This window comes from Engraulis encrasicolus, chromosome 2, assembly GCF_034702125.1.
Source record: "Engraulis encrasicolus isolate BLACKSEA-1 chromosome 2, IST_EnEncr_1.0, whole genome shotgun sequence".
NCBI classification, from domain to species: Eukaryota; Metazoa; Chordata; class Actinopteri; order Clupeiformes; family Engraulidae; genus Engraulis; species Engraulis encrasicolus.
Window position 1 is genome coordinate 53,434,321 of NC_085858.1, and position 18,880 is coordinate 53,453,200.

Below are 18,880 nucleotides of genomic sequence, written 5' to 3' on the forward strand. Positions count from 1 at the left end.
GTAGCTACGGTATGAGTCATGGATTGCAGTCTCCTTGGGCAAAACATAGATCTGTCCCTAAAAAATCTATTACTTTCAACCGCACTGGCTGCCTGAGGCATATAATAGTAAAAACTCATGAGACATCAATATTCCGGTTCTAGGAGGGTCAGCCGCTCTAAATGTGTTGTTTAGGACTGTCTCCTAACATTTTAATACACATGCCTTTTTTTATGAACAAATCAATATTTCATGCCAATTTCTGAGTCCTTGACCTCTGTACAGCTCAATAGTGCCTACACGCAAACATCAGCACTAGTAATACTGTACGTCTATTTGGAGTAAGAAAAGGAAATGTTAGACACCCTCCATAACTCTACAATAACGTTCAAATGGGGAAAACGGCATTGGACCTGTTGTAGTAGTGTACATCAGATTGAACAAATGAACGAATGAACGAACGAAAGAATTATTTATTTATTTATTTGGGTGAATGACATAAAGGTGAAGCGAGGATGAAAGGGTCTGAATGAGTGGCCTGATATGCCATTGACCTGTTCCATTATGGTTCTTCTCAGTGGGTAATGCATACAGTCCCAAGAGACTGTCAGGCAGACACCTCCATGTCTTGGCTTACAAGACAGGAATGGATGTGACAGGTCGGTCTGCTTGCAGATTTTTTAATTTGATTTAGGTGTGTACTTGACTGAAAAAAGACACAGCTGTCTTGTGTTTACCAAGCTCAGGTGTCCTGTCTTGGTCCTCTGTCCTCTGTCCTTTGACCGGTTGCCATTACAGTTGTATATTACAGTTATATATATTACACATAGTATGAATATTACGTATATTTATATATTACACTCGTATATTGCAAAAATATGACCACTAGGTTCATCCATTGCTTAAGGATAAGAACTGAAGAGTTCAGATGCAAAACCCCCTAAGTGCCTTTTCAGAAAATAATCTTAATTCATTTTTATTTAATACAAAGCTATCAAAATTGCATATATTTTTATTTTATTTTTGTAATATAACTATTTATATGTATTATCAAGTACATGAATGTAAACCAAACCAACAACGGGGTTCTCTAAAAATATAGACGTGCAGGTCTTCAGAAATGGAGTTAGGGGGTTTTGCATCTGAACTCTTCAACTGTATTTAAACAACCAGTAAAATATATATGCATGAAGACAATTTAGTTTTTTGAAAGTGCAGCACTAAGTAGAAAGTAGGTTTGGCTGTTGTCTGTTTCATACCCTTTTCAACTCTCTTGAGATACACTTCAAAGGAGTAGGATCCAATCATTTGTGTCAGCCATACTGAAAAGTCTGTGGAGTGCAGGGATGATAAAAAAATCTGTTGTACGATATCTTTCACATTTCTTATCCAAACAATGTGTGAACCCCGAAACAGCACTCAGTTCTACCTTCTGAAGTTTCACAGACACACAGAGAGTTTTCAGAGCTATATCACATCACAAGAGGTCCTCATGAATTTACCACAAAGCCGAAACAGTGAAGTTTGGAAATGTCTCCAGTGTCAGTCAGTGATTTGATTCGGTGGCAGACTGCTTGCTGTGTCGCCCTCATCACGATTGCATCAGTGTAGGTAGGGCTGCGCTCCATAGTAACAAAGTTTTCCTGACAGCTCGATAAAAAAAAAGTGGTGATATAGCGTCAAAATGAGCGATCGTCAATATGTTTCTAATTTCGTGTCCAAACAACATCAAACTCGATACTGCACCTGCCAACTGTTCCAGGTATCTACGTTAGACACACAGGCACACACACACACACACACACACACACACACTCACAATGTTTATTCCACATGGGATATGAATCAAAACATGGTTGTATAACCATTGAGAGATAGCGATTTACACAAATTACAGTTACACAACACACTGACTCCAACTAAACACAGAACCAAACTTTACTGACAAATCTCCATGGTTTCCATGGGTTTTCATTATACAGAACATTCTTTTGTTTTTAGTTGGTAGTGACACAGCGAATCGTGTGCAAGCTTTTCATACCCCTTCTTCCACTGATCCTGGAAACATTTGCATGAACAAAATGGAAATTTAGGAATTCCACTCCTAAAGGAAATGTATTATGCATTCAGCAGACCACGTTTCTTCAAAATCAAGTTTGTATCATTCATGAACTGAAAACCATTGTGCTGTATAGTCTTTTGTCTTTTGTGGATATGCTGATTTGTACCACAGAGATGGGATGTTTGAGAGCTTCCCTTTCAATCAACAGTAACGTATTTCAAATGTGTTTTAAAATAACAATAACAATATGTCTCATTCATTCTGTATTGGCATGGTGTAATGTGTGTTTAAAATATAGCACACTGCACACTGTTAAACAAGAATGGGTACGAGTTTATGTTATATAGGAGCACATCAAAAAGATAATTTGGTGTATGCTGCACTGTACATAGAATCATATATTCTCATTCTCGGGACATGCCATGCAAGCAGGGCTGTTTCAAGGTATTTGGGGGGCCCAGGAAAATAGGGAGTTGGGGCCCCTTTTTTGCTCTTCACACTATTGGGGTGGGCCCCCCTCAAGAAAGATTTTGATAGTAGTATTGCACTTTTAGTCGATGAATTTAGGGAGATGCAGACACACTCACAATGTTGTCATTGCTTTTGTCATTTAAATATAATTGCAAAACGAACCAGTCATTACCAGCTGGGGCCCCTAGGTGATTGCCTAGTTTGCTTTGCCTGGTTGTGCCCAGCCTGCGTGTAAGAACAGCCCTGCAGAACCACACAGACACACTCTGCATTTATCCCATCTGGGTAGGCTACATTCTTGCCCTGCCCGCAAACCCGGTACACAGGGACAAAAACGGGGCCACTAATGACATGCTGGTGAGTATCTCTTTGGGAGCTGGACGCGCTTGTAAGCCACTGGGCTTTGGCCCTGCCACTGGTGCTTCTGCTTCCACTGCCGCTGCTGGCACCAAGCAAACAAGGAGGGGATTAATGCGGAGTGGCCCAGAGCTCTGCGCTCTGCAGCCCAGGATCAGGCTCTTTGTGTGGGGTGGGATGCTGTCGGCGGAAGGGGGGTCTGGGTGGGGTTGGTGGGAGAATGGGTGGGGGTGGGGGTGGGGGGGATATGTAATTGCATTAACACGGTCACGGTTGGCTGGCAGACCTCTGCGCTGGCACACACTGGCGTCTATACCCACAGCAGTCGGAGCGCGCGCACGGTGCCAAACGCTGGGCATGCTGCAGCAGCCGGCCGCCACCGCAGCAGGACCTCTTGTTGGCCGCGTTCACGACGTCTAGCCCAAAATACACGATGCGGGGAAAACACACACACAAATTGAGAGAGAGATGAAAAAAAAGCTATGTTGTCCTGGAATGCATCGAAATGAGTGCAGTCTGGAACCATAAAGGAGGCAACAAAAATAGAACAGACGCTTCCCATCGTCAGACAGCCAGGCATGTACGGTATATACGGCCGTGCTACGGCCTTGTAAGCCTCCCCCCAGTGCCCCCACGCACTGGCCATTTATCTAGGCCATGCCAGCCGCAGAATGTGGAGGATAATCCATGAAATCACCGCCTTCTACAATAAGCAGTGGCAGAGGCGGTGGCGGCGGCGGCAATGGTTATGCGAAGCCCGTTCATTGGAATGCTGCACATACACGGAGAAGGGAAGCACGGGAGGGGGATGAAAGGCAAACACCTCAGACTTGGAGAGAGTGAGAGAGTCCAGATCAGGTTCACTGGAGGTTCACGGCGCGCTGCCTGCCGGAAAGAAAAACTGAAACTGAGATTTGCCTGTCATGAGAATATTACAGCTTGTGTCTCCCAACCGTTTCCTCCCAAGGCCCAGTCACTTGTCTTTTTTAGGTCCTTGTAAACAGAATGAAGCCCAGATTTGGGGGAAAAAACACCACCACATTATAGCAGTGACAAGAATGGTAAACACTGCATGTGTCTGGGACCTGCACGGGAGGCGAGTAAGGATTTGCAGCTTGGCGAGGCAACAACAGGTTCAGCCCTGGGTGGCCGCTGTCACCAAGATGGCTCACTTTGACTGGGACAATTCAACACGGTAGTGTGTAACACAGCAAATCTAGTACTTCACAAAAAAAACCCACAAAATACACTAGAAATGCACTCAGAGAGTGCAGACCTCCACCAAGGAAGCTGTTTAACAGAACATTTGACTATGTTACACCCTATTTTTTTTTCTTCAAGTCTTGTTTTTGTGGAGGTAGAATGTCAAAGTTTTCCCTATCCCGCAATGGTGAAGAGTCTTTTTTTTTTTAAATCCTGGATCCGGATCTTGATCTGGATCACCCTCAAAAATTAATCTCTTGTTCCTTTTATCATTTCCACCACCATAGTAAACAATGGCATAATATAGGGCCTTTTGTAATGCAGAACGACTTGGTCATTGCCGTTGGAAACAGCAAGGCTCGGACTGGTAATCTATATTTTTGGGCATTTGCCCGGTGGCCCCTTCAGCCCAGACGCAATTTGGGACAGCCCTCTCGTGGTTCCACCAGCCTTGCATTTTCGAACAGTCGAAGCAACCGGCTGCGAGTTCACAAGAACTTTGTTGTTATTTCTTCTGTACAAATAATATGAAAAGTAAGTAACAGTAGTGGTGTCAACAATGATCGATTCGGCGATCCAATCCAATGCGGGGCATGGACGATCCAGGATCGATGGACGATTCAGCATCAAATTAAGTTTCAATTACTTCTGTGGATATTTCGAGAGCAAATGAATGTTAAATTAAATAAAAGTACTTCAAAGCATTGCAAGACTGATACAGAAAACAGCCAATAAATTTGCTCAGTACTGTATCGACTACTTGTATTGCCTCATTATGACTGATGAAACATTTGCTTTGCTTTCAGTAGAAATGTAATGCATTGAAATGCATTGTAGAATTGAATCAGATCAAATCGCATAGAATCGAATTGAATCGGATCGCTTCCTCCCGAATCGTGAACGAATCGGATCGTGGGGGCAGTGCCAATCCACACCACTAATGTTCAGTATATATACCCCTTCCGTGTATAACACTCGTCTCTGTGACGGTGGGCACATGGCGTTATCGTTCCTCACTGTAAAATCTGTATAAAATACAAAAATACAACAAATGCCTATTACTTTGTTGAAGTCAGTTCGTTTTTTATTTATGGATTTCTGTTCGAAAAATCAGCAAAAAATGCAGAGCAGTGCACGATGGGGTTGGAATCTGAAGGCGCCTGTCTTCCGTCTGATCTGCGTCTGATGAGAGGTTCATGGGAACGCGTATGTAATGCGGCTATTCGCCGGCAGTGTTGCCAAATCGACAATCGGGCAAAATTGGGTGGGATTTAGTGCTTCCAGGCGGGTTTTGAGAATTTATTGTTGGGCTGGATATTATCAGTCTCATCTGGCCACCATGTTTGCCGTGGAATTCACATTATCGCCGATCACCAGTCCCCGGACAAGGAATAGAACTAGCCTAACATGGAAAGAAGTGTCAAAAAGAGAAAAGGAGGCATTCACAACAAAAATCCTGAAAGCACTGATGCTTCAGTGTGTTTATTGGCAAGTGAAACTGCATCATTTGTTTGCTTTGCTAGTTTTCTTTTTCCCGGGTTAATCTTGCTTCGAGATGGAGTATTCTAATTGGATAGTGTGTTTCAACCCTTTCATTGCTGATGTGAATTTGACAGTAAACTTAACTTTGGAACTTAGATTTGTGAAAATGTAGTATTAAATGTATTGTATTCAATTAAATGAGAGTGATGAGTTTATATGAGATGAGATGAGATTATTTAATAATGTGTTTTTGTTCTGAATTATTTAAGGCCTTCTCTGAAGGCGTAAAAGGCCCTGAGGGTTCCCCTCTGGTTTCAGGAATCTGCAAAGGGTTAATGTTTATGGATTTGGCCTCATATCAGTTTGCTGACCCAGTATATGGGCTAATAATCTGGTGCCACAAAAAATAAAAAATAAAAATACTGAAATGAGTTCTGTTTAAGTCTAGTTTCGAACTGAATATTAATATTTCTGAGCAAAAAAATATCTACAAGAAGAAAATATTATTGTAGGAAGCTCCCTTGAAACCCGTTCATTTTTCACTTGTCTGTGGTGGTAGTGCAGCTAGTTGGCGATAACGAGCAACTTCCCTTGTGAAACTTCTCCATAGTCATGAGAGATTCTCTAGAAATGGAAAAAATCTCTCTCTCTCTAATATGTGGACTCCCGTCCTCCCTTGCTCCCTGCATGCTTGTGGCATCGCGAGGACGTCACTGAAGACACACGTCTATTTCAATATCTCGCAAAAGCGCAATTCTAATGTAATTTTGCAATAAATTTCGGGCACATGACGTCACACGTTGCGCGGCAGACATTTTGGAAGCGGGCCAGCCCATTGTTTACAGTGAGGACTTGCTTTATTCTGCTAGTAGTTTGCTTTGTGTTTTACCGTTTCATTTGACCTCTGCTGTCGTTATGGTCGCCCGTTGCTGTGTCGTAGGGTGTAGAAGCGCAAGCTGTGACGGGACGGGGAAAAAAAATCCCAAATGGATTATCTTTTTACCGTTTTCCAACTTGGAGGCGTCTCAATGGAGAACAAATGTCCTCCATAACAAAGAGTCGCCGGCTAGCATGGGTTGCTGCTGTAAGACGGTCAAATATAACTTTCCACTCTATCCCGGTGTGGAGGTGTCTCTGGTCTAATACCCACAGATGAGCTCGGGGGAGGCAAACTTTGTGAAAAAATTCCTGTGCCTTCCTCAGACAGGACTCCCAGAAGCTGACATCTGGCAGGATACAGGCAACGTCAAGTCACAGTAGGTTGCACCTGTCACGAACATCTGTGTCTGCACTTGTGTGTAGTACCTATGACCTTGTTTGAGCTGAACAATGCCATCAACTCTGTGGAGACAAAAGTCTTTGTCTGCGTCACAAGCCTCCTGGACAGTGCTGTGTTTGTGCTTAGCAGGGCATTTCACTTCCAGGCAGCCTTGTCCACAGCAGTCACAGCTAACTAGGCCATCAGGTGAGGCGCCTACCTGTGGGAACGCCGGGTTTATGCAGTAGCCAGACTGCTCGATTGTCAAGTTATCGTGGTGTGGTGCTTGTTGTTGAAGGTATTCAGTGCGTGCTGTGTCTGTGCTTTGGGTAGCACACATTCTTGACTGTGGACACAGCCGGCTTGTCGATGTTAGAGACCAGAACTGCATTCATGGTGGAGGCAGTCACTCTCCCTTTACCATAGCAACTAGCTATCAATATGGCGGCGTACCCAGAATGGAAGCGCTGTGCCCGTCCCTTATTTGCAATCGGTATGGAATAGTCTCCCAGGAGTTGTTGTGGCTAGGCTGACAGCGGGAAAACTTTGTTTTCTCCATGGAGGCGGGGCATTAGCGAAACGCGAGGCCACAAACACCGGTTGAAGACGTCAGTCTGCATGTTGGAATTTGCGCACAAACTGGTGCACTTGTGTTTATGTTTTAGTGCGTAAGGCGTATTAATTACGCACTAAAACATAGTGCCCGAAGTGCACAAGTGCACCATCTGAGACACAGCAAGATCTGCCTTTTATTTCCTGCTTTTCTACCCCTCCCTCTTCATCTATATTCCTAAACTTCACACATTCAGTTTGCCAGATGTATCGTACGATTAAAATGTAAGGTAACACGCGTAACAAGACAGATCACAATGCAATTAGAGCACAGATTGGAGAGAGCAGCCCGCATGAAGACATTTCTCCTGCTGGTGTTCATCACTGCAGCGCACTGTGCTGACCGTTTTGTAACTGAGGGGGAATCCATTAATCTTCATTTTTCGGAGTCGGTACAGGAGAAGGAGATGGACTACTCTGTATTGTACAGGATTTATGAAGACGGAGATCTACTCCTGGCCAATTGCTCACAGCCACACAGCCCACCACCCGATGGCTACAACATCACATGTGACCATGGGTCTCGCACGCGCTATACCTTTATAATCAACCGCGTCTCCCTGTCAGGCCTTTACAGGCTGGAGGGGTGGGCCTCGGGGAACGCCACTCTCCGTGAAGAATTCCAACTTACCATATGTGCACAGAAGATGGATCAGCCTTTAAACAAATATCCCGTTCCAAGTGAGAAAGTGTCAGATGTGAGCAGTGTGGAGCTGTGTAGGTTGAACGTGACTCTGGGCAGCGGCACTTCTCTCAGGGTGTACAGGTAGGCCTACTACACGCACCCTCTGGTTTTTACATTCACACTAGTTTTATGCATTATGTTGCTCCAATCATTTTACTGTTTTGAAATGCATTACGTAGTTCCCATGACTCAACTGTTTTGAAATGTAGCCACATGTATTAGCTGACCGTTAGTTTTTGCATAATTAAGCGGGCTTGCGGAGCAAGGACCATGCAGAGCATGGCCCTTGCAGAGCAAGGCCCGTTTTTAAGCGGGCTTGCGGAGCAAGGACCATGCAGAGCATGGCCCTTGCAGAGCAAGGCCCGTTTATAGTAATCTCTAAGTCCTGTTTCTTTATTATTATTTATCGTTCTTGTGCAGGGATCTCCTCCTAGGCCTTTCGAGATAGAGACACCGTTCAAACACTAAAACGACCGGCTCGGCTTGGAGATCGCGTATACTAATAGGCTTTTCCGTGTCTCTTGTCGTTTTCCCGTTTTTGGCGATTTTGTGAAAGCCTGGGCCCCCATTGAAAATAGTGGTGGAACCTCCATGAACCAAAGTTCCGCCACTCTAGAGATTAGAGTGTAGAAGGCTTTTTCGGTCATAAAACATCAACACTTTCACCTAGAAGTTTAGTTGACGCGTTGTTAGCGAGCTCTATGGGATGTCTCCAAATTGTCAAAGTTTCATCTCCCAACTCCCAATACTTTTTAAATGGCAGGTTTGTAAAAAAAAACAGACCTGGCTCTATGGAGAATCCCAGTCTTTGGAAAAGTGCATTTTTCAAGAGATCAGCGCATGTCCCACACGGAGGTCCATTTGTGCCTGAAAAATTTAACCTATAAACTTCATTCAAAGACTGTTAGAGACATCACAAGCATGACTCCGATCTGTGAAAAGGACACGTGCCAACTCCTTTTAGTTTTTTTACAACGATGTTGTAAAGACAAAAAACTCATTCTCATTTTCTCCCCTGTTAAAGGCTCAATACCAATGATACAGTAAGTAAGGGGATAAGGTACGTTCTACTCTGTTGTGATGCAACGGCGGGGGGCGGGACATCGCCATGTTGGCGGCGGAAGTAGGGAGTAGAGTGACTTTTTCCATGCTTCTCTATGTGCGACTTAAAGCAATGTACCTCCGAAGCAATTCATGCCATGCATGCTCTATTTCTTTCAAACGATAGTTTCCCGTCCCTTTCAAACCACCCTGGTATTTTTTTTGGACTGACCCCTTGTTTTAGAGTGCTATTAAAATAGTTTAAATGACCAATGAGTGCTGTTATCTGCGTTGATTGACAGTTGACATTCTTTAGAATTATTTTTTTGATTGACAGGGCGTCGTCAAGGAGACGTTCGACTCAGTCAGTCCCGCGCCGGTGTCGTGCGCCAGGAAGTCCCTCCAGGGAAGTCCTTACTTTGAACAACTTCATCACTTTGATGGATTATTTCATTGATTCACTTTCCCCATACTTTGGTCTTGTTGTGCCTTTGGATATACTAATCCGTATTATCTCGGAAGCTCTGCAGTTTTGGTAAGTAAAATGTAAGAAAAGTACAAGTATGAGCTCTCAATATGTGGCTGTTAAAAATGACAAAATGACTGAGGTGTACGATATGCTAGCTGTTATTAGCTCTTGTTTCCTCAATATGTAAATAGAGCTCTAGCTGTGTTTGGTCTGTCGATTTGTTAAGCAACTTAATTCTAAGTTGAATGTCATTCGTATTCTGACCAAAGCGTGTATGTTTTTGGCGTGCATCCGGTGTGTAGACACCCTCCCTCCGTAATCTGTAAATAACTCATCGTACTCCTTTCAACGTCATCCTGGTGCAAATATATTGCTTTCTGTAGCTAGCATGCATGGTCGTGTGTGTGATTTCACCAGCTTCTAGCGGTTGACTCGGAGGAGAGCTAAACGTAGTCCGAGAACAATATAAACAATTTGTTTACCGCATTTCGAGCACACAGACAACCCAGAATTTCCCCTGGCACCACTCAACTACAGGCCTGTTCAAACAAGAATTCACGACGAGACGTTGTCTGTTGTTTACATACTGTAGTTCTCTAGGCAATGCAAGGACCGTCTGTCCTTGCATTGCCCAGCAGCTAAGACATTCAATGCTATAGCACTTTAGGGCTTTTGAGTAAAAATTCGCCTCATTAGAACCAGTTCTATAAGGACTGATGGGACATCGGATGTCATACGATGCTCTGTCTAGTCAGTTTTGCTGTTTCACTAAAAACATTGCGATCAATGCCACGTCGTCTAAATGGAAGCGGCTGGATGTATTGCGTTGTGTCGTTTGATAAGGTGTGTATCCTGCTTGTTTTTCAGAGCACTTAAGGCGTCGGTGTTACTCTCTTCGCTCAGCATCCAAACCGTGCCACCTCCACCAACAGCCAGAAGATCATCTCGGCATCACAGCTGTCGATGGGGCATTACGTTTTTTCCTACTAGACTAATGCTTGAACTGGCCTTGCCCCAGGGCAGACTCCTGACATGATGTTTAGTTTAGTTTGTGTGTGTGTGTGTGTGTGTGTGTGTGTGTGTGTGTGTGTGTGTATGTGTTTGTGTGTGTGTGTACTCGTTATTTACTCTTTATGATAAAAAAAAAAAAAAAACTAACCCTCTTTGCAACTGCACTTGTTGTTCTGTATATCTCCTGTGCACTTTATTTGCTTGTGATGTTGGCTTGATTATGTCCTCTTTTGAAAGTCGCTTTGGTTATAAAGCGTCTGCCAAATGCAATGTAATGTAATGTAATGTTATCACTACCACAGCAACGGTTAGTAATGTGTCAAACATAGCCTATACCTCTACTAGTGGTATGACACTGTCTAATGTTGCATGTGAAGTGAAATGCCTTGCCATTAGCCTATATATTCCTGGGAACATTGTGTGTGCCTCATTTGACTTATCTGTAGCTTATTATGTTATAGAGGTGCCATTCCAGTGAGATTTCCACAAAGAAAAGTGTCAAGATAAAAACAGATGCACCATGGACCCTTTCCACCTCAACACCAATCCAACAAAGGCCGGGTAAAACTTCCAGGTTAGAGGAGGAAGAGGATGGCATCACAACACCAGCTGACCCCTTGATATCTGGCATTTGGAGAAAGGTGAGTGTCTTGAGCTGATCAATATGTTTATAAACAGAATGTTTGGATGCATATAGCCCTACCAGTAACTTGCTTTGTGTGTCGTCTGATCAGTGTTCAGCAAGTTACTGAAAAGCTGCAATACATTACCGATTACACGTAACTGACATTTTAAAATAATCCCTCACATCATAATATTACTAAATGTATGTAGGCCATTACACTGATTTTGCATTACTTCAGTTACTTTAGCCAAAATAATTGCCAAAATATGGATTTGGTGATTTACAAAAGTAATGCATTACATTGTGGTTTCCAAACTTTTTTCCATGTGCACCCCTTTGTTCATTTCAATGTGGTTTGTGCAACCCCTAAGTGATGGTCCTCTTGAGGTAGGCCACGCACCCCCAGGGGTGCTCACACCCCAGTTTGGGAAACCTGGCCGTAATTAATTACTTTTGTAATGTGTTACCCCCAACACTGCGTTTGATTTGGTGCATATTGTGTTTGTCTTTCAGAGCACATCACAGTCGTCTGTGTGACACCCCCTCGCTGCACGCCAGCACCCAAACCAAGCCACCTCCACCACCGGTCAGATCATATCGGTATGCACAGCAGTCTGAGGGGACATTATGTACATATCAATATATCAAAAACATACCTAGACTAGTGGTGTGAGACATGTTATGTGCTTGGGAAGTGAGGTGCACTACTGCTGTTCTAAGCCTTAGCTCTCTGCATGGCTAAGGGATGGTACGGTCATTGGCACTCGATGTCACATACGCTGCCTACCCTTGGCCTACATATTCGTGAGAACTTTGTGTGTGCCTTATTTGGTTGCTGAAAATCAAGTCTGCACACTAAGCTCCCATTTCACTTATTTAGTGTGATGGTATGATTCTAACATTAATTATTTTGCTATTGGATTTGTGTTTATTGTTACAGCTGAAGATGTGTACAGTACGCTCCTGCCTGCATCCTACCACCACAAGTTCACCCCAGAGGATCTGCTGTCGACAACCATTGTGATATCGTTGCAATTATGAAACACACTTAATAAATGCTAATACATCACATCACACACATTTTGTTTCTGAATTGTTTTTTTTCAATATTGGTAACACACTGTTGTTACAACATCTGTTTAGGTCAGGTGGGGAACCATGTCAAACCATGTTTACGCCCCCTCGGGCCATCTTATCCTCTCCCCAATATAATTTTAATGTTGTACAGCTTCACGTGAAATATGACATATTTTGTAAAGGCATCTTAGAAATTACATCAGCAATATAATTAAGTTATATTCTAGGTACCAAGAGAAGGTGGGGTCTGTTGTAAAGCTGGCCACCTTCAATATAGGCCAAAAAAGCTGGGGGAAATCCTGTTTTGTGTTCATAGTACGGCCCTTGGAGGACTTACATGGTTGTTGAAGGACTTTGAAGTGGCCCCTCAAATGAAAAAGGTACCCTACCCCTGGCTTAGACGAATGGCCAGACAAATGTTAAGAATTGAAGTAATGCATTTCTTAGAAGTGGGAAAGAACGTCCACATAATGATTTGCACGTTTAGAAAGCACACATGTAAGAAGACACTGAAGTCAAGATTTCACTTTAATCTGAATTTCAAGTACTCAAAATACCAGATGGTGTAGCCTAATGGTCATACTGTATTACCTGTGCTTTACTAACTGAAAGGGTTTGGGTTGCCCACCGTTTACTTAAGTAATATGATTTAAGAATGAGAAGGGTTTTTTTTATTCTGAATTTTCTCGAAAACTGGGGGGAGGGGGGTCATGACTGCTTGACTGCAATCTTCACTCTGGATGACTGCTTGACGATGAGGAGCCTTTCTTCAACTTCCATGGTTTGTGCCTGTCAAACGGAAAGGTTTAATTAATTGTTTTGCACGTTATTTGTAGAGGGATTTATACACATCAGCTGTGGGTAAATATGCTAAATGTCCGTATAGGGGGTTAACTTGGTGTGTCAGACAAACATTCCTAATAATATTTAACGTCAATGGTCGCAGATGTTAAAATATTCAACGTGAAACTGAACATCCAAGGGCTCTCGCCTGCACAACTTCAATGATGCTACTGAGATAGGGCCTACATTGCAGACTTAGATAATAGTTTTCGGCCAAATAATACGAAGACCCCAAATGGCATGGGCTATATGCACTTTCCGTGTACAGTTAAGTTTGCAACTGTACAATGCCGTTACAAGGTGCTGAAGTTAAGTAAGTTAGATCTAATGCCATTTGGCTGGCTCAGGTTAGCCGCTAAGCTAAATAATATTACCGTATGATGGTTTCATAAGCCTCTCAAGATTTCGTTGGCCCTAGTACCATTTCATAAATATCATATTGGTATTCTCCACACTTACCGATCTCCAGTTGTATTTCAACTTGCGTTGGTGGTTTTGTGACAATCAAGGTTTTCGGTGTTGACTATTTCCACAGCTGAGAACTTGTTTTAATATATTGAGACGCCATGACATATTTTCATCTCTGACGGTGCGGCAGCATCGGGTGGGAGGGCGGGACATATGACTTGACAAGTAGGTGTTTTCGGATTGGCTGGCGCTGTCAGCGATGTCGACCTATCGGTAATGTAGCTCAACGTTGCCAGGGTGATTATTTCACTTCCGTATTTTGGAGGCGGAAGTAAATCAGCCGCGGTTGCATCAAAACCGTTGAATGGAGTTCTATGGAACCACCTTCTCCCCTTATGTAGACCTCCTTGCTCAATACTAACTGTCTTTCAGTCAATCACAACAGGTGCAGCAAGTGAAGGATTCCATTTCAACTGTCACTGTCTCAAGATTCCATTCTTAACGAGCAGGTGCGAGCAAGCATTCTAGAAGTCCATTGTTCAGCTCTGCAATGCAATGTAATATAGTCTTGCTGGACTATGCATGACAATTAGCTGCTTGGCTTAGTGGTAATGCATGCTGCTGCATTAGAGATATGGAGGTTGAGGGTTCGAAACCCACACGAAGCTATGTTGATTTTCTAAATTATATCATATGCAGCGTTCCTTGGCCGACTTAAAATGCCATACATGTATATCATTTAGTATGGATGGCAAATGTGCTGAATTACAGATATTGAGGTTGGGGGTTCGAAACCCAGTCAAAGCCATGTTGATTTTCAAAATTACATCATATGCAGTGTTCCTTGGCCAACTTAAAGTGCCATGTATGTCATTTAGTATGCATGGCAAATGTGCTGGATTACAGATATGGAGGTTGGGGGTTCGAATCCCAGTCAAAGCCATGTTGATTTTCAAAAGTATATCATATGCAGTGTTCCTTGGCCAACTTAAAATGCCATGTATGTCATTTAGTATGAATGGCAAATGTGCTGAATTAGGGATATGGGGGTTGGAGGTTCGAACCCCAGTCGAAGCCATGTTGATTTTCAAAATGATATCATATGCAGTGTTCCTTAGCCAAATTGAAATATCATGTATTGTATGTCATTTAATATCAATGGCAAAGGGGTTGGATTACAGATATGGAGGTTGTGAGTTCGAATCCCGCTCGAAGCCATGTTGATTTTCAAAATTATATCATATGCAGTGTTCCTTAGCCAACTTAAAATACCATGTATGTCATTTAGTATATCCCCAAAACGCAGAGCTACAACACTTTCAAGATGGCTGAATCCAAGATGGCTGAATTGTTTGGCCCATAACTTCTGACTGGGTGGATGGAGTTTTTCCAAGATTTCTTTTAGCTTTGTTTTCTCAATAGTACTTTGTTTCATCTCTGCCCCCAAAGGCAAGCCCGCTTCCAGCATTTTCTGTGAGAATGCATTTCTAGTTCCTGTTTGTTTTCCCCTTCCATGCGCATATCATGTGACTTCCATGGGCCATCCATGTCATTTCCATTGGGCATCCAAGGTGTGTAATGGAGACTGTGCAAACCTTGCAAGGACCTTGCATGGTGCAGTCACGGAAACATGTAGCTATGTACGCTATGTAGCTCAAGTAATACTAAAATGAAACCGTGTACCCCTTGATAGTTTAGTTTATTTAGTTTTGTTCAGCAGGGACCATGCACAATAGACATTGTTTACAGAAGTAAAATGATTGCTTGTGCCAAATTATAGCTATATAGCTAATTTCCATCTGTATAGTGATATTGTGGTAGATTTCTTAATTCAATAGGTAACAATTTACTTGACGCCGCATGTATGTCATTACAGTGTCATAATAGTGTCATGGCACAGTTATGCACAACCCTAAGGTTGTCTTTGTCATAACTGAATGTCACTTAAGGACAGTCATAAAAGGTTTGTGACATGGACTTAATGTTTCTGACTTATCTATCACTGTGCCATGATGACACTATTATGACACTGTAATGACATGCATATGACACCGGTGTCAAGTAAAGTGTTATCTTTTTTTTTTTTTTTTTTTGCAATTATGAAGTTGGAATTACCATCATATTCAATACGTAAAATGGTGTTATTTTTCTTTTTTAAAGATTTTTTTTTCCTTTTTCGACTTAATTTGATAGGACAGAGTGAGAGGTGGACAGGAAGCGAATTAAGAGAGACGGGGAGGGCAAAGGACCCGGGCTGGGAATGGAACCCTGTTCTGTCATTAGTTAGCTGAAGTGTCAAATGTCCCAGCTATTGACTTCTCTCCCTGTTCTTCTGCACAAAGATTGTGGGTAGCTTATGTATAAGCTTATGGCTGTTTGAGCCTAACTAAGTAATAATAACTAAGTAATAATAATATATAAGTACTTGGTTACTAGTAATTAGTAAATATATAAGTTAGATAGTGGTTATACATTGTCCTCTGGCAAAATATCTCATTTTAAGTATTAATCATTTATTGGGTTATCTGGCAATTAATTAACCCAGCTAATATTAGCATTTATTGGGTTAAAAAAAGTATGACAATATGATTTTACCTTGTTCTGTAGAGATGTGTTATGCCATGGATACTGCAGATTAGTAATAATGCGATAAAATGTACTGGTCCAACAGGTCCCATAGGCCGCACCCCTGGTGGTCTGTCGTGGTGGACACCAGTTCCTCTCCAGAGCCGCTGGTGGAGGATCTGAAGGGCAGACTGCAGGTGGACCTCGACAGCTCTCAGGTCACCCTGCATGATATGTCTGATGAGGAGTTCTACTGCACAATATGGAGAAAGGACCAGTGCCTGAGTTACAGCATGAAAGCACAGGGGAGGTATTCTAAACATGTCTTCACCCACGTGGGAAAGAACGTGACCCTTCCATGCATTTCAAAAAGCAAAGACCTCCCCTACTTCCGCTGGTATACACCCAATTATGGTACAATTAGCAATACCCATCCACAGGAAATGATGATGTATATGCTGAATGGCAGCCAGTCTGGGAACTGCTCCCTTATCATCCCCACTGTGTCCACACAGCACTCTGGGATGTATTTATTTCAATCCTTCAAGTCTCCCCCAATCGCTTCCATAGGACTGGCTGTGTGCCCTCAGTCCTTGCCCTCAGATGTGATGTTTTCTCATGGAGAAAGTGTCTCTATGCCGTCAACTTTAAACGACCCTAATTATCCTGAGACACAAGTCCACTGGTATGGTAAGAAAGACGTGGAGTCAGAGGAGGAGCTTCTTTACTCTAGTTATGGCTTTGTACAGATGCCAGGGTGGTTGAGGGGTAGGGTTGATGTGAACAAGCACGATAACACTCTGACCATCTCCAACCTCACAGCAGAGGACAGTATGGTGTTCACATGGAGAAGATTCAGGTTCGTAGGGCACTGTGCTGAGGGCAGCATCCGCCTTGTGTCCTCGGGTCAGATTGCGGTGAGCTCTCCCTCCTCCAGGGTATACGGTCCATTGCTGGGTGCTGTGCTGGTGGGGCTGGTGGTGGCTGCTGTGGTCTGGGTAATAATGAGAAGGAGGAAAGGAGAGCAGCAGCTGAGTGGAGATGAATACCTCTAGAATGACGAAGAGAAGTCTCGACCTTTTTTTTTTAACAAATGCCCCCTGTTTTTTCATCAAGTGAAATGACTATGTCCATGTTTATGACAACAGGATTCGCAGGGGGTGGGGAAGTGCGCAGTAGTTAAATATAATACAATTATATTGTAAAGTATTATACTACGTGTATATACATTTTTTTGACCCTGCACTGTACACATGCCTGTCTATGTACAAGGCGTGATTGCCAAAGTGGGTTGTCTCAGCAACACTTTATTGTTTTGTTTTTTTCCACTTAAAGAGGAAACTACTTGTCACAAAGGAAACCTCACAGGCCCTCAGCCAAAAAAACAAAGACTGTGGTGTCTGATCTCAACACTTTTGGCAGGCACTGCTCTCAGCAGAGGGCCGACTAACATGCTGAACTGGGTACAGAGACTGACGAGAGGCACTGAATCCACCACGCAGAGACACGGCCAAATAACGCCCAAACTAGCTGTAGCAATATAACCGAATGGAGTGTGTGGCCATTAGGGCTGTAACGATATTGTATCGAACCGAGAAATCGTGATACACAGAGTCACGGTACTGTATCGTGATACAAGGAGGCAATATCGTGATATACCCTTTCAAAGTTTTATTACCCATTAGTCCAGAAAAAAGCCTCATGATTTGATATGATAGTGTTTCCAAACTTCAGTGGAGATACATTTCAGAAATCGTAAACCATAGGTCAAAAATCGTGATACGAACCGAATCGTGAGTTGAGTGTATCATTACAGCCCTAGTGGCCATTGTAAGGAGCTATAGACTTCTCACTGCACATGATTTTACTTGATGCAAGATTAACCCGTAAAGACGCCGTTATAAATTTGCTGTTACCAGAATGGCAATGACCCTTTTGGATTGTTTATTTCATCTGTGATTTGCAACTAAGCGAAGGTGTCTGCAAGTTTCTTTTCTACCTTGACTTTGTTAGCATGTACTACAGTGTTATGATTGTGACTTTGATGATTGTTCAAAGGTAGAGTGACTTCTTTATAGGAACCAGTGGACCAAACTGGGAAGGAAAGGAGCAGGGGCGTCGCTAGACCTATTTTACAGGGGCACATGCCTGGGTATTGATTTGATGTGGCCCGGTATGTGTGTTTTTTTTTGTTTTTTTTTTAAACATGCTACCTTGGAATATAGCTCAAGTTTAGCATACAGAGTAATCTACAGAATGTGCACAAAATAGCGCACATGCACTACTTGCAATAATATAATTAATTTGACAGCTTTTTCAAATAAGTAATAAGTATTTTTTTAAACTTGCACGCTTCGCATGCTCGCATTATCTGTCGGTGCCCTACTGTGCCCCTGTATAGCATTAGGTCAGCTGACGCCCCTGGAAAGGAGAGAGAGGCCTTATCTTTTGTATTTGGATACTTTCATTCCTTCTCTCTGGGCCATCCGGATCAAAAGCTGGCATTGTGGAAGTGCAAGCATGCTGGAAAATCCCAAGGTTTGATGGGGAGACATTATTTTGTCTTTTAGTTCAAACTTCAATTGAATTTATTTTTCCACTCTCCATCATTGTGAGCCCTTACTTTTGTCTCTTCACGAAAGTCAACCAGATTCAGCAGTCAGAGACTGACCAAGCTGGTGACCTCCATTGTGGTGACTTTTGTGAATCTTTGGTTGCCTTTTCAGACAAAA

The 18,880-nt window shown here is 42.9% G+C and overlaps 1 long non-coding RNA gene across 1 annotated transcript; it reads left to right on the top strand.

Annotated features, from left to right (window-relative positions):
• The first annotated feature begins 10,765 nt into the window (after nucleotides 1-10,765).
• LOC134441314 (uncharacterized) lies at nucleotides 10,766-12,325 on the top strand. Its single transcript, XR_010033136.1, has 3 exons — nucleotides 10,766-11,271; nucleotides 11,769-11,855; nucleotides 12,196-12,325. It is a non-coding gene; the product is annotated as an uncharacterized LOC134441314 (long non-coding RNA).
• The last annotated feature ends 6,555 nt before the right edge of the window (nucleotides 12,326-18,880 follow it).